This window comes from Mustela nivalis (assembly GCF_964662115.1).
Source record: "Mustela nivalis genome assembly, chromosome: 3".
Classification (NCBI taxonomy): Eukaryota; Metazoa; Chordata; class Mammalia; order Carnivora; family Mustelidae; genus Mustela; species Mustela nivalis.
Genome location: NC_139022.1, coordinates 169,896,916 through 169,912,978, shown reverse-complemented (window position 1 = coordinate 169,912,978; position 16,063 = coordinate 169,896,916). Strand labels below are relative to the sequence as shown.

The window sequence follows — 16,063 nt, the reverse complement described above, 5'->3', positions numbered from 1 at the left end:
TACAACTAATTTTGTCAAATAATAATAATGTTAAATTTCTGTGATACTCTCCTTTTTGAACATTAGCAGAAAATGTCAATCTAATACAACAGACCAACACCCACTCTCCCCCACACACACATGCACATAAAGAACACAAACATAAAACCTACCTTTTCATACAACAGTGTTTGCAATTGCCATAGGTTTGGGTTTTTTTTTTTTAGATTTTATTTATTTATTTGACAGAGATCACAAGTAGGCAGAGAGGCAGGCAGAGAGAGAGGGGGAAGCAGGCTCCCTGCTGAACAGAGAGGACCCAGGACCCTCAAATCATGACCTGAGCCGAAGGCAGAGGCATTAACCCACTGAGCCACCCAGGCGCCCCTGCAACTGCCATAGGTTTTAAATGAAAGCAAGAGAGAAAAAAATTGGGACAACAAATAGGATGCTCACAATAACCCTCTTAGTATTAGCTCCCCTCTCATTATTGTCAGCCCAAGATATTTCAGCCTATGACTTAATACTAGCAGGCACACACACACACACACAAGTACAAACCAACAGCAACAACGAAACATAGTTTCCTTCTCCTTGGTCTTGATTACTCTAACTATACCCATCTGTCTCAGCAACTTCAATCAAGATAACTAATTTTGAGAAAATTGTTAAAATATAAATTTTTAAGCTATTTTGAGGGATTGTGTGCCCAAGAAGAGTACTTGTGAATTTCAAAGTTATGCTAATCATCAGTTTCTCCTGCAATACATGACCATTATGGCAAATCAAATTCAGTTTGTAGTAAGTCCATTTTGCATCGGGACAATGAGGCACGTAGAATAGCAACAAAACCAGGCACTGCTTGTCAGTCCTTTGCTCAGTTTACACAAGGCCTGTCAGTCCCTGGTGCCTGGTAAAGCTGGCTCACCCCCACAAGCATGATGGGTTTGGCATCTGGGTTGACCAAGTCCCAAAGGAGACTGGTCAGTCACACTTTAAAAAGGGAAAACAAGACCTAAATTCCACAACATGCTGATGTTTGTCGGGGAAATTCTTTCAAGTTCCTTTAATATAAATTCTTTAATTCCACATTGACTAGAGTATGTATTGGATAATTTAGAAAACAGAAGACTGAAACTCCCCACTCCAATAACATTACCACTGGCGTATTGCAATTTTTCCTCATTATGCGCACGTTGTCCATTTGTGTACATGTATATACAATACTTGATAGTGTGACATCTACTTTAAAGACACAATTAGGTGCTCTCTGAAGATTGCCTTAGCAGATGGTCTACAATTATTCTAAGAGTAAAAAATTTACTTTCCAGAGCCGCCCTCTCTGCCACAGCAGAACTGGTATTACAGAGCTCCTGCTGTGTGGTTGAAAGTTCTCTTTTTTAGAAACACCCGCAATAAAAACGTATTTCTTCAGGCCTGGCATCATACTGGGTGAGGTCACTCTCTCAGGTCTTTCTCCCCATGGAAAACTACCAGACACCATCCCCTACAGACTCACCTTAAAAAAAGAAAAGAATACATGTTTATATTCTCTCTCCAAACATCTTCAAAATAACTGTATGAGAGGAAATTTTCCAGCACAGTTCTACTTGTTTTAAGGTTCTGTGCTGATAAAAGGAGGAAATGATGCTCCTAACAACAATAAATGCCCAGGGAAGGCAGAAATCCTCCCTGGGCAAGAATCTCCAACTATGGTAAATAGTATCTTAAAAGCAACAGTAAGAGAACTCTTAGGAGCAGAAACGGGAATTTTCGGGATCTCAAAGAAATCTATTATGACTGGGAAGAATGATTAAAAACCACTTAAAAATCTGCAAAAGAAAACAGCATTCAAATCCAATACTGTGATCATACCATGCAAGATCAATGAAACAATTGTAGGCAAGCACTTAAGTACAAAGAATTTTAAAAATTTAAAGAACCCACAGGTATTATTTCTTGGAGCTGCCATAACAAAGTACTGCAAACTGGACTATTTTAACCACAGAAATTTACCACCTCGTGGCTCCGGAGCCTAGAAGTCTGGTATCAGTATGTGGGCAGGCTTTGCTCCTTATGCAGGCTACTAGGGAATATGTGTTCCAAGCCTCCCTCCAGCTTCTGGAAGCCTCAGACATTCTTGGCTTGTAGACAGTGTCTCCCTGCGTCTTCATGTCACCTTCCCTGTGTGTGTGTCTGTCTCTATGTCCAACTTCCTCCCTTTTATAAGGACATGGTCATATTGGATCAGGATCCACTTTAATGACTTTATCTTAACTTGACTATCTACAAAGACCCCATCTCCAAAGAGGGTCATGTCCACAGGTGCTGTCTGTTAGCCATTCTCCCTCTTGAAATTCAGTAGAGAAAAAAAGGGGAATGAGTTGCACACCCATGACACTTCTATACCTGTTTTTTTTTTTTTAAGTTATTTATTTATTTGACAGAGAGAGAGTGGGAGCGAGAGAGCACAAGCAGGGGTAACAACAGAGGGAGGGGGAAAGTAGACTCCCCACCGAGCAGGAGCCCGATGTGGGGCTCCATCTTAGGACCCTGAGATCATGACCTGAGCCCAAGACAGTCGCTTAACCACCGAGCCACCCAGGTGCCTTGATACCTGTTTTAAAATATCATAGCCCCTAAACTAGCACACTGTCTGTATCAGATTATCTAATAACCTGAACTAACCACATGTTCCCAAAAGGAGATTTCTGAAACAGTAACCAAAGACACTTTACTAGTTTACTAGTTTAAAATAAAACTAGTTTACTAGTTTTATTTACTAGTTTCACCAGCTATAAGACATGCTGCTGACAAGTTATTAATTCAGAAAAGCACACATATAATCTTTCATTAAAGTTTGCTTCTTTGAAATAGCAAGCTAAACTTTATATTTTTTTTCATGGACAAATTGGCAGCAGTTCCTGTATACAGTTTTTGAAAATTCAAGGTCTACCTTCTGTCTTTATCTCATCAATTATTTGACTCACACAAAGAAGCAAATTGTCAAGGGATTTTATTTCTACGCATGGATCTGGAGGAGCAGCACTCCTCTAAAAAGGAATTTTGACTTTTGTTTAGGACTCACAACACTGAAATACACTGGTCGTCAGTGCCATGGGTGCTCAAGAGGCCTTAAGCAGTCGACTATTAGGACTCCCTTATTTTATGGACCAGCTGAATTCCCCAATGAGAGCTTGAGCCAGACTGGAATACCAGCATCCAGAAAGTCCTGAGATCTTTGTTCTACTGGACTCCAAGAACACATTTGAGCCATGAGCACTGAACGACAGTTGGCTTCTATTGCCTTCTCTGCCCAGCATCTAGAACTTAACACATCTCTCCCAGCTGATGTCAGAGTAGCCTGTCAAACCCAAGACAATGTGGTCCTTCATGATCTACTGTCACAGAGATCGTTTTTAAAGAACCCATCTGAATGAACTTGGCAACCTTCAGAGCTGCAATTATCTCAAACTTTTTCATAAGCTGCAAACTGTCAGAGAAAAATCACAAGTTGTTTCTTCTTGATGTGTTTAGAAATTCTGCCACTGTTTGTTTTCCTGTTTGTTTTCTGGGCTTTATCACTGTTATCCCAGAGGTGCACATCCACAGTCCCACGCATTTGTACCCTGAACAGGAACTGAAATGACGAGATAGGTGGTAAGTTGGGGGGTAGGCAAAATTCTGAGAAGTTAGGCAAGGTTCCTAGAACCAGTGGACACAAATCCCTCTTCTTGGATGTGGACAGAACCCATGGGTATGATGGGACATCACCTCCATAATTAGGTTACCTTCCAGGAAAAAGGTGAAGGGATGCTTGCAGACATAATAAAGTTTCCCTAATCAACTGACTTTGAATTCATCAAAAGACAGATTACCCTGTATGGTTCTGACCTAATAAGAGGAGCCTTCAAAAAGGACTGGGCCTTTCTTAGAGTCAGAGACTTGAAGCGTAAGAAAGAGATTCTCCTCCTGGTTCTGAAGGAGCAACTGCCACATTGTGGAGAGGGTCTGTGAGAGGGTGATGTATGTGGCAGAGAATGGTGGCAGGCCTCCAGAGCTGAGAGTGAGCCTCAGGTCACAGCCAGCAAGAAGGGGGAGGCCTCAGTCCTACAACCGCAGGGAAGTCATTTCTGTCAACAACCCAGGAGCCCGGAGAAGGCCCCTGAGCCTTGGATCCAACTGAATTTCCACTGATACTTTGATTTCAGTCTGGAAGACTCTGAGCCGAAGGCCCAGTTAATCTTGTCTGGCCTCTTGACCCCCTAGAAATTGTGAGGTAATAAATGGATATTGTCTGAAGCCCCTCAGTTTGTGGTATTTGTTATGCAGCCCTCAACAAAGAACACAGGAAGTAACAGAAGACAGAAGTCCTAGAGGAGAGAGAGAGGAAAGTGTAAGCAGCAGACGGGGTTCACCTTCCTCTTCTCCGCTTCAGAACTTCCCACTACATGGCAGTCTTCATACAGCCGGGTCAAGAGAAACACACCTGGGGGTCTGGTTAGTGTCTCACTCCTTCTGTCCCCATGGCATTTTTACAATGATGAGTGGTTGCTGTGGCAACATCACGGGATCCCAAATGATTTCTTCTAATTCACTGAAATAGTCAAATAAGGCGTGCAGTGAGCAATGCTTGGGCTCAGTGAGAGCTCCGCTCGCTGGCTGTGATAAATCTGTTTCCATTACTCCACCTGCCACCTGAAAACATCCCAATAAAAACTTCAAAATAGACTGAATAGTTGTTATATGTACAAAAGAACCCTGTCTCCCACAGGAGAAATGCAACTGCCTATATTACAGATAGCTAATCATAACCATGGAAATCATTCTTCATTAAGCTATCTTAAAACTAAACTCCAGTGAAACTGTTCCAATTCTCTTTACTTAACCATCAACAAGTAAAAGTCATTCATGTGTTTAGCCATTAGCTAATTGCCTCCATCACAAAATGAACACTTTTATTAGAAAACTTATTTTATGCAAAAGCAATAAAGTTCGTCCATAACTGAAGGTAACTGGAGCTCCCAACTAAGTGAGGTAGCATTTTGAGAGGCATCCAACCACAATTTAATAATGGTCCAATCCTTAAAATGTCTCTAACCACCACACTGGAAAGAAAAATCTCTAAAAGCCTGCTTATAAAATGGACTACCATGTTGCGTACCAAACATAAAATTAAATATCGAGGTCTCCAATGTGGGTCAATTACCCATTAATCACTGTTCTTTCCTTCTGTGTAAACCAAACCCTGTTTTGTGACCATGCTTTTGGGGAAAGCCATGCTTCTCCCCAGCACCAGACGAACTGCAACCAATTCCAGTCAAAGGTTCTCAACCTCTATCTCTCATCAGCTTCATCTCCAGGGCTCAGCAAACAGTTTGCTGGGCGTGGCCAGAGTTCCTGACCCATGGGTGTGGGATGGGGCCCGAGAATGTGCACTGTTAACAAGCTCGCATGTGATGCTGATGCCACTGACCCTGGGGGCTCCAATGTGAGAAACATGCCAACCGTTTCTCTCCCCAGTTAATGATCTGTCTAGCTGGGGGCCTATAATACCATTCCAAACGCTAAACCAGGAGGGTAAATCTGCTGAGGGCTTTGGAAATATTTTTTGTGACAAAAAAAATCCTGAAACATACTAGTATACTTCTTCCTTTTCCTGCTTCTGACTTTTGTTGATTTCATTTGATGCCTAGAACATGGGCACTTACCTTTGGGGAAATGAGCCTGAAAGAACAAGACAGTGGAACAGGCTGAAAGGTTAGAGATAACCTGAATCAGGAATATGCTGAGATTCTGAACTGACCAGCCCTAGGACCTTCTACTTCTGAACTTGTTCTTGCACATGGCTTATTAGCTTTGAGTCAACGTTGGTTTGGTTTTCTGTTACTTAAAGTCTTATTTAGACTCAGAGTAACAGAACCATTAAAAATTGGGGCACGCTATTTGTAATTATGAGGTTCAGATTAAATAAGAAAAAAGTTATTAATAAAGAATTATCACATGCTCGCCACATTCATGTTCTAGGTCCTACTGCCTTAGCTATTGAAACATTCAGGCTCCTGCTATGAAAACTGATCAGACCCAAACAGTATTTTGGATAGATTTTAAGAGCTGGAGAAGAAAGCACTGGACAAAAAATTTATTAAATGCAAAACTAAGTTTAGAAATATGTTTCAAAATCTTAGTACTCCAGACATTAGTAAACATTTACTTTATTGTCAACAGAGTATGTTAAAATGGCTAACTGGTTAAAATTAAGGGGCTGCCTGGTGATTCACAGACCAGTACCCCTGGGGATAAAAATATATGTTTATAAAAAAAAAAAAAATTAAGGGGCTGCACAGCTGGTTTGTAAAAGGGTGTTGTGGTCATTTCACTTTTCTTTCCCAGGCCATCTGTTTTACTCAGATTTGGGTGAGTCCAAGGTTCAGACAGCCCTTTTGCAGGAAGATTTATTTAGCATCTGAGTGTGCCCCATCCTGCTTCCCCAAGAACCTGTCCCTGGGACCTGCTCATGGGACAGCAGCTCTCATCCTTTAGTCAGAAGGGGGCTGTTCTCCACTTCAAGTCCAGGATGGGGCTGCATCCTAATCAAGAGCTCCCTCAGCCACATGCAGTACTGTCTCTAGTTATAAAGCACAATGGGATTAGGGAAAAAAAAAAATGGTCACTGGGATCCTGTGATCAGTGGTCTTCAAACCGAGACTACAGAGAGCTCAGGCATTCCATAAAGAAAAAATCATTTTTTACCAAACAATAACTATTTGAACTGCCTGAAAAAACCCACTCAATGAACCTGCCATATTTACACGCTAGGATCATGAATAATGATTCACCAAATGTATTAAGTCTGTTGCTTAAAAAATAAAATAAGGAAACCGCAGGCATAGTGCCAAAGCAGCAGACAGAATATTAGTCAATTTAAAATTAAGCTTCTTAAAAAAAGCAACTTCTCTTTAATTCATCCCATTGCTTCTCTGGACATAGAGACTGAAAGTTCTTCAGAATGTGTCCTATTTCCAGGTTTTATAGCTGCATCCTTTTACTCAATGACTTTGGAAAGTCTTGATTAGTTATTCTTCTCTAGGGAAGAAAAATCCATAAAAAGGATATTTTTAAGTTTAGTTTATTTTTATATATAATGTTTTTTTTTTTTTATTTCGGAAGCAATCCTCATAGAAAATTAGTAAAAGGTAGGACAGGGGCGCCTGGGTGGCTCGGTGGTTAAGCCTCTGCCTTCGGCTCAGGTCATGATCCCAGGGTCCTGGGATCGAGTCCCACGCCGGGCTCCCTGCTCGGGGGGGAAGCCTGCTCCCCCCTCACTCTCTGCCTGCCTCTCTGCCTGCTTGTGATCTCTGTCTGTCAAATAAATAAATAAATAAGTAAAATCTAAAAAAAAAAAAAAGGTAAGACAGAGAGAAGTAAACCATCCATATCCCCAATACTCAAAGACACACATCACTAATTCATATTTTGATAAATCCTCTTTAAAATTTTTTGTCCTTGTTTTAATCTCTACAGTTTCCAAAACTTACAGACTTAGGTTTATTCTCTTGCAATGATTTCTCAACAACTTTAGCTGATTATTCTTACTACGCCTACCTATTAAACTTCGTTATTCTTCAACTTCTACCCTTAAACATCTTCTAGTCTTACTCAATATACCCTCTGGTTAATGTGATCAACAGGCACTGGTAAGTCCCAAACACCTTCCATTTACAACTCTCTGATCATTAAATCCATTTTTCCATATCCTTACTGTGTAACTCCAACCGAATATCTTTACACGTAAGCATCAAGTCAGCCCTTCCTTCCTTAGTCTCCTAAGATTATTTTGGTTGCAAGTAAGAGAAAACCGAAGTCAAATGTGTATGTAAATAGAAGTGAAACTAAAAACAACATATTGGGGACGCCTAGGTGGCTCAGTTGGTTAAGCAGCTGCCTTCGGCTCAGGTCATGATCCCAGCGTCCTGGGATCAAGTCCCACATCGGGCTCCTTGCTCGGCAGGGAGTCTGCTTCTCCCTCTGCCTCTGCCTGCCATTCTGTCTGCCTGTGTTCATGCTCTCTCTCTCTCTCTGTCAAATAAATTAAAAAAAAAAAAATCTTAAAAAAAAAAAATTCTAAAAACAACATATTGGTTCCAGGATAGGACTGGCTTGCTGAGGAAGCTCCAGCACTGATAAAAAGTCAGACTGATCATTGCTCCATCTCTGCTCTAATAGTTCCCAATGGCTATTCATTTTTTATTTCTAGTGTTACTTCTTGGTTTGTAACAACAAAGTTACATGTAACAACAAAATTCTAAATGATTCCCAGCAAAAAAGTTCTAGGAAAAAGAACCAAAAAACAGAAAGTATGGAGCTTCTCAGGTAAACTTGCATTAACAAGAACGTGCTTTTGTTTCCATACTCTGTGCCCCACTGACCCAAATGTTCACTCCGCAGCCAGCCTTAGAATTCTGTTTTGCCATGTGATAGTCTCTACTCAACTCTTGAACCACACACAAATCAGGAGATGCAATGGAGGCCCTGCCTGCATCAGTGAGAGCCCTACGACTCAATGGATAGTAGCAGTCCAATCACCACCCCTGTGTTCTCTTCTTCACTGGAGGCTCTAAAGCAATTCCACTCATACGGTAGAATATGGTCATAATTCACAGGCATACACTTGAAGCTCAGTGAGCTGAGTGAGCTGACTGTCAAGTAGTCAGGAGCCTTAATCTACATGGTTTTGAATAAGAAAGAAGTTGCTGCCCCAAGAGTTCACTAAGGAGGGAACTTGCCAAAAATAAGAAAGCTGTGCAGATGGTCATCGGGATATTTCAGTGGAAACAGTGTGTTTCACTGTAAGATGAAAGACTCAGTGTGTCTAACAGTGAGGACACTGCTGTACAGATTTTTCTAGTGCCACACTATTAGCAAGCCAGGCTCTGGAGTCCACAAAGGAGGAACTGGTACAGTTGTGGATAAGTACACATTTTTTTCAGATTAATCTCCTTGGAATTACTCCTTGCCACAGCATAAAAACACCAGGAATCCCTTCTCTGAGCCACGATTATAGAGCCTTGGCATATGGTTGTCAGCTATTTCTTTGTGTTGCCTAGTATCTACTTCCATAGAAAATAGCTGGTGCAGTAGCCTCGATCTCCTTTGCTCCACTCATCAAATTAGCCAACCATTTATCTCTCTGATGACATATACGTGTGTGTGCTGCATGTATGGTGCAGTGAATCCAGCTTTTTGGCAATATAACAATACCTTATCTTATTGCCTGGGACACTGACCTATATGTGATGCCTCTTTAACCTTCCACTTTGTTTCAGTAAAACAGTAGAGGGGAAAACCAGGATTTGCCTGAATAAGCTGTCATTATATCAATTACACATACACAACACATACAGATAGCAATCAGTTAGAAGTGAACCACATAATTTTCAGGTATAACCAGCCCCTAAAAACCTGTTTCCTTAAGTTCTTCAGCTGTTAACTGCTTACCAATGGTAGGACCTTCTTTTCTAACTTTGAAAACCTTTAGCATTTGTAGAAAAGGCAATTGAGTTCCTGTCCATCCCAGTCACCTACAAAAGATACTAACTGAACTGCTATCTTTATGCATGGCTATCATGGTAGAAAACTGCATATGGGAGAGAATGTTGTTTGGTTTTTTTCTTTGTTTTATTCCCCAGGAATGGAGGGTCATTTGGTGTTAACATCTTACAAAGTCAAACATAGTCTTACCCTATGATCCAGGAATTAAACTCTTAGAAATTCACTCAAATGAACTCAAAACTTATGTCCACATAAAAACCTGAAGATGAATGTTTATAGCAGTTTATTCATAATCACCCAAAACTGCAATAAAACAAGACGTCCTTTTATAGGTAAATGGATAAACGAACTCTGGTACCTCAGTACAATGGAGATTATTCCATGATAAAGAGCAATGACGAATGAAGCCATAAAAAGACATGGATGAATCATAAATGCATATTGTTAACTAAAATGATTCAGTCTACATACCACCATATGATTCCAATTACACAGCATTCTGGGAAAGGCAAAATTATAGAAATGGTAAAAAGAAGAGTGATTTCTAGGGATTTAAGGGGAAGGTGGGAGGGCTGGATGGATGAAAGGGGATTTTTAGGATGGTAAAATTAGTCTGTACAATACTATAATGGTATATCCATTAAATTAATATCCAATCTATATTTGGATATTGAATTAATATCCAAATCTACAGATCTTAGCAGAGAGAGTAACTCTTAATCATATGTAAATTTTTAAAACATCATTTAGGAGATTGAGGATCCCAGAATGGAATGCAAAATGTGACAAAACAACTTATATTACAAATGTATAAAACTACCTCACTGATTAGAGTGGGAGAAAAAATACTGACTTAAGCAACACTGGAAAAGTGTTGAGCCTGTAAAACGAAACACAGAAGAAACTGCATAAACACTGCACTCTAGTTCATAAAGTTTGTTTCCCATGACAGATACAGATTCAGAAGTATGATAATTGTATACAAAAGTATGATAATTCAATATACATATGCTAGAATTAGAAAATTAAATAAATGGCAGATGGTGAAATTTCTTACTATTGGAGTACAGGTTACAAAGAAACAAGGAGAAGAGGCTAGACTGGTCCTTGTGGTAAAGAATTAGAGTCAGAGACATTAGTATAAACTCATGTTTAGCTTAACATAGATACATATCTTACACATAAAAGTATTTCTTGAGATGAATATGCATACCAGTTAGTACACATACATATATTTCCTTGCTCTGTTCAGCTGCAAGGGCCTAGAAGTAATGACATCCCAGTGAAAATGAGCACACCTAATGCCCACATCTTGGTGTCTAATACCATTTTCCAATGACAGGAACCTGAGTTTTTGAGAACAATGACTGATATTAGTACTAGAGAAGAAATACACATGATGAACCTGAAGCATCGTGTGGTGCTGCAAAATAGGGCAGCGTTAAGGAAGAAGAGATGAAGACAAAGAAGAGGAAACAAAAAAACTATACACACATACAATGATAGGGTTTGCAAAGGGGTCTAAGAACCAACATAAAAGCTCCCAGTAGCCAAATTGTGAGCAAATCAAGCAACAAAATAAATAGAAACAGATTTTGCACAGCAAAAATAGTAATAATAATAATAATAATAATAATAATAATTGGGAGAAAATATTTGCAAACCATATATCAGATAAGAGGTTAAATAGCCAAAATAGATAAAGAACTCATACAACTCAACAACAACAACAACCAAACCCCATAAATAATCCAATTAAAAAGTGGGCAATGGGTAACTAAATATACATATTTTAGCAAAGAAGACATTCAAATGGCCAAGTGTAGTCACTGTGGATGGAAAACAGCACAGAGGTTCCTCAAAAAAATGAAACTACCATATAATCCAGCAATCCAACCCCTAGATGGGTTAGTTAAAGAAAATTAAAATAGGATATTGAAAAGACACCTGCATTCCCATGTTTATTACAGCATGTTTCACAATAGCCAAGATAGAAAAACAATCAGTGTCCATCAACAGATGAAGGGGTAATATTCCACTATATATGTGTGTATGTGTATACACATGTATACACATACATAGATGTGTATACATGTGTATACACACATATACAGTGGTAATATTCCACTGTATATGTGTGTATGTGTATACATGTGTATACACACATATACAGTGGTAATATTACCCCTTCATCTGTTGATGTGTATACACACGTATACAATGGAATATGCATATATGTGGAATATGTGGAATATGCGTATACACATATACACATATATACAGTGTAATATGTCTATATGTGGAATATGTGTAATATGTGTATACACATACTGTATTTGTATATGTGTATACACATACACATACACTTATGTGTATACACATATATACAGTGGAGTATTATTCAACTATGAGAAAGAAGGAAATCTTGCAACAATATGGATAGACCCTGAGATCATTATATTAAGTGAGATAAATCAGAAAGAGAAAGGCAAATTGTCTATGATACCAATGTAGAATCTAAAAAACCTGAACTAATAAAAAACAGAATAGAATGGTAATTACAGAGGCTGTGGGTGGGGGAACTGGGAGATTTTTTTAAGAATATAAACTTGCAACTAACCGATTAAAAAGCCCTAGAGATCTAATGCACAGCGTGGTGATTATAATCAACAATATTATATTATAAACCTCAAAATTGCTAGTAAAAAGTTGCTATGGCCCAGGTCAAAGAGATGGCTGCCTATATTCTCCTCCAGGATTTTGATTGTTTCCTGTCTCACATTAAGTCCTTCATCCATTTTGAATTCATTCTTTTGTATGGTTTAAGAAAGCGGTCCAGTTTCATTCTTCTGCATGTTGTGTCCAGTTTCCCTAGCACCATATGATAAAGACATTGTCTTTTTTCCATCAGATAGTCTCTCCTTTTTTGTCAAAGATTAGTTGACTATACAGTTGTGAGTCCATTCCTGGGTTTTTTAATTCTGTTCCATTGATCTATGTGTCTGTTTTTATGCCAGTACCATACTGTCTTAATGACTACAGCTTTATAATATAGCTTAAGTCCAGAATCGTGATGCCTCCAGCTCTGCTTTTTGTTTTGTTTGTTTTGTTTTAAAGATTTTATTTATTTATTTGACAGGGACACAACGAGAGAAGGAACACAAGCAGCGGGAGTGAGAGAGGGAGAAGCAGGCTTCCCACTGAGCAGGGAACACGATGCGGGTCTCGATCCCTGGACCCCAGGATCATGACCTGAGGCAAAGGCAGATGCCCAACCAACTGAACCAACCAGGCACTCCCAAACTCAGGAGTTTTATTTACCACCACCACCCCTGGCATCAAACACCAGTGCTCATCTCTACAGGAAAATCTATCTTCATCTTTGATACCATGGATGAGGCAAAGGTGAGGTTTCTGGGAACTAGTTTTAGAGGTACTATCATTGCAGTGATGCTTTGTAGAACGCAAAAAACTGAACATGGTTTTCTGGCCAAAAATTACTCAGAAACATCATTAAACAATAATTTACAAAGTATCTGTGATACTATTTGCCTTTTCAACCAGTTGGAACATTAGTAGGTTAATAATTTCTGGTCATCAAACTGGTCATCGAACACTGTAATTAAAATGGAATGTACAGAAGTATGATTCAAGTCTATAAAGGATACAGAAGTTTGCTTTTCCCAAAACATTTAAGTTCAGTTTTTACACCTGTGTTTCATTTTAAGGGACTGGACAAAAAAACTGAAATTTTAATCACCAGTTAGTTTTGCTACAAATGCAAGTAATTAGTTACATTTATTTACTAGGTATCCAAGGTTTTAAAAAGAAATGCTTCAACAGATTCCCATTATCTAGTTCATGTAAATATCTGAAATTTCTTGTATTTCATTAAAGTTGATGTGCCTGTGCTACTACTTCATGTTTATGAATAATAATACATGCACAGTTGCAAAAACTGTTTAAGTCACTTGATGCTGAATCTGTGGTTGATGCTTTGAGGTTCTTGTATAATTATAAGTTACATAAAAGATATTCCTCAGCCTCAATGGAGAACACATTCTATAAAATTCTCTTGGGTATTTTCTTTATGATATTATAGGACTTAATCCTTTATTTGCAAGAGTCCCATTGTTACATCTGTCATGTTCCATCCTTTATTTGGCTGGCCTGTTTTTTAAAAGAAAGAAAGTTCATTAAAACATTTAAATAACATTTTCTAAGCTAGAAAAACTACATCATTTTCTCTCAGATCTAGAGAATAGCACAGTTGCTATTTATTTCTTGCTTCAAAAGGCTTTCTCATTATTATGGAGAGCTATGTGTCAGTTAAAACATTTGTCAAGAATCACTGATAAAGAATCATCTAAGCCACTGACTGAAAGCAGACTGATTCTTTATGCAGCCATGTACAGAGGAATTACAGCCGATGGAGATTATTCAGCCATTCAGTGTAGCAAACATAGGAGCCTCTACTTCTGTACCATGCGTGTATCAGAGAGCAGGCATCAGTAATCTCCTGTAAAGGGGCAGGGAGCAAATAGCTCAGACTTAAAGAATCTGCCACATTTATCACCTCTGTTGCTGCATGAAAGCAGCTACAAAAAATACATGGATGAATGACTGTGCTGGTGTTCCAGTAAGACTTTATTTACATGCAGGTAGCAACAAGTGCATCGTCGGATTTGGCCCCTGGGCGCCAGTTCGCCAACCACTGTCACAGACAGGGAGAGTGGGAGAGAGAATGCGGACGGCAGAGACTCATCACCGTGAGGTCTAAAATGCGTTCTGCTTTCTTCTCTCTTTTTTGCCCCCTTCCTTTCCTTCCTTTTTCTTCCTCCTTGCAAATCCTCTCTCACTTTACCAGCCCAGCCTTTCCCTACTTAACCACACACAGTTCGTTTTCTCTTTCTTGCACTGCGCTATTGTGGCTCTTCCTTTGCAAATCTACCATTCTTGGCTATTCACGGAGCTCCTTGGGAAGGGGCCAGCTCCGTCACAGAACTAAACATACACTATACACAACATAACCCAGGTCCTTTGGAGCTGAGCAACACATGGCGGTCCTTCCTGGAGAAGGAAAAATACCTCATCCGTCTCTGTATCATCATATACAGCAGAATGCCATTATCTAATTAATAAAGAAAAAGTGATGAGAAAAACAAATGGAGGGCCACAATGTGCTACATGAGCTCAGAGGAAGGACAGTGCCCTTGATGGAGGGCCAAGAGAAAGCTGCATACGAAGCTGGTACTGACACAGGGCACGTAAGGAGGAAACAGCAGCTATTCTAGACCCTGAGCATGTCAGGCAGCCTCCAGGATGGCCCACGATGATCCCAAATCATGATATTCAGGCCCCGTGCAAACCCTTCCTCTTGGTTGTTGGCAGGACATAATGACTTCTTTTTTAAGATTATATTTATTCATTTGAGAGACAGTGAGTACATGAGCACGGGGGAGGGGCAGAGGGAGAGGGAGCCCGATGCTGGACTAGCTCCCAGGACCCTGGGATCATGACCCAAGCCGAAGGCAGATGCCTGATAGACTGAGCACCCAGGTGCCCCATAATTACTCACTCCTAATGAATTAAAACACAACATGATGAAATAAGGTCTCTTCCACCTTTGACTACTGTGGCTTCCATCTTGCTCCCTCTCTCTTTTGGTCGCTCTGGGAGAAGCCAGCTTACACCCTGGGAACCGTCCTGTCGGAGGGCCTCATGACAAGAAACTGATGGCTTCAGCCAACACCAACAAGGATCTGAGCCACAGGAAGGAGCCGGGACATGCTGTCTTGCCCCGCGCAGTCTGGAGAAGACTACTGCCCCAGCTGACACTCGGATGCGGACTTGTCAGAGGATCTGAGCTCCGGGCTGAGCTGCGGCTGGATTTCTGCCTCACGGGAAAACCCCGGGACAATAAATGTGCATTGTTTTATTGTGCTCAATTTTAAGCTAATGTGTTACAGTGCAACAGATAACTACCACAATTGTGTTAGATGATTTAGATACAATCTTGCATTTAATCTTCACAATAAACCTAGAGCGTACAGTTTACGGTCAACTTTATGGACAAAAAAATAAAGCCCCAGGAGATTCTGTAACCTATCCAAAAATTCAGTTATGAGTAGCAAAAGTGGCACTCAAATCTTTGCTGAAAAAGCATGAACTGAATGCAAGATAAAGCTGAAGAAAGAGTGCTCTGGAAACCACCACGCAGGCTCTGTTCTATTTCAGTAGACACAGAAAACAGGTGATCTTAGCCAGTTCACTACACAAAGAGGACTTGTGGTGTGTCATTATAAAAGCAACTTTTTTTTTCTTTCTGGGCAAGGGGGTGGGTTTCTTACTGTGCCTTTATGTTTGCTCAGCAGGGCTGTCCTTCTGCTATAGAAAGCAAACTCTGCCAAATCTCATGGCGTTTTTGGCCTCTCTTACGTAATCAAAAGACCACTTTATCCAGATACGACCTTAATTCAGTGATGCAAAATGTCCAGGGTAATACACGATCAACTCTTCAACCCTCATGCAG

General features: G+C 40.0%; 1 long non-coding RNA gene across 1 annotated transcript; it reads left to right on the top strand.

Annotated features, from left to right (window-relative positions):
* Positions 1-4,360: 4,360 nt before the first annotated feature.
* On the top strand, positions 4,361-15,425 carry LOC309860648. The gene is made up of 4 exons (XR_014309518.1): positions 4,361-4,479; positions 12,671-12,936; positions 14,193-14,305; positions 15,214-15,425. It is a non-coding gene; the product is annotated as an uncharacterized lncRNA (long non-coding RNA).
* Positions 15,426-16,063: the final 638 nt, after the last annotated feature.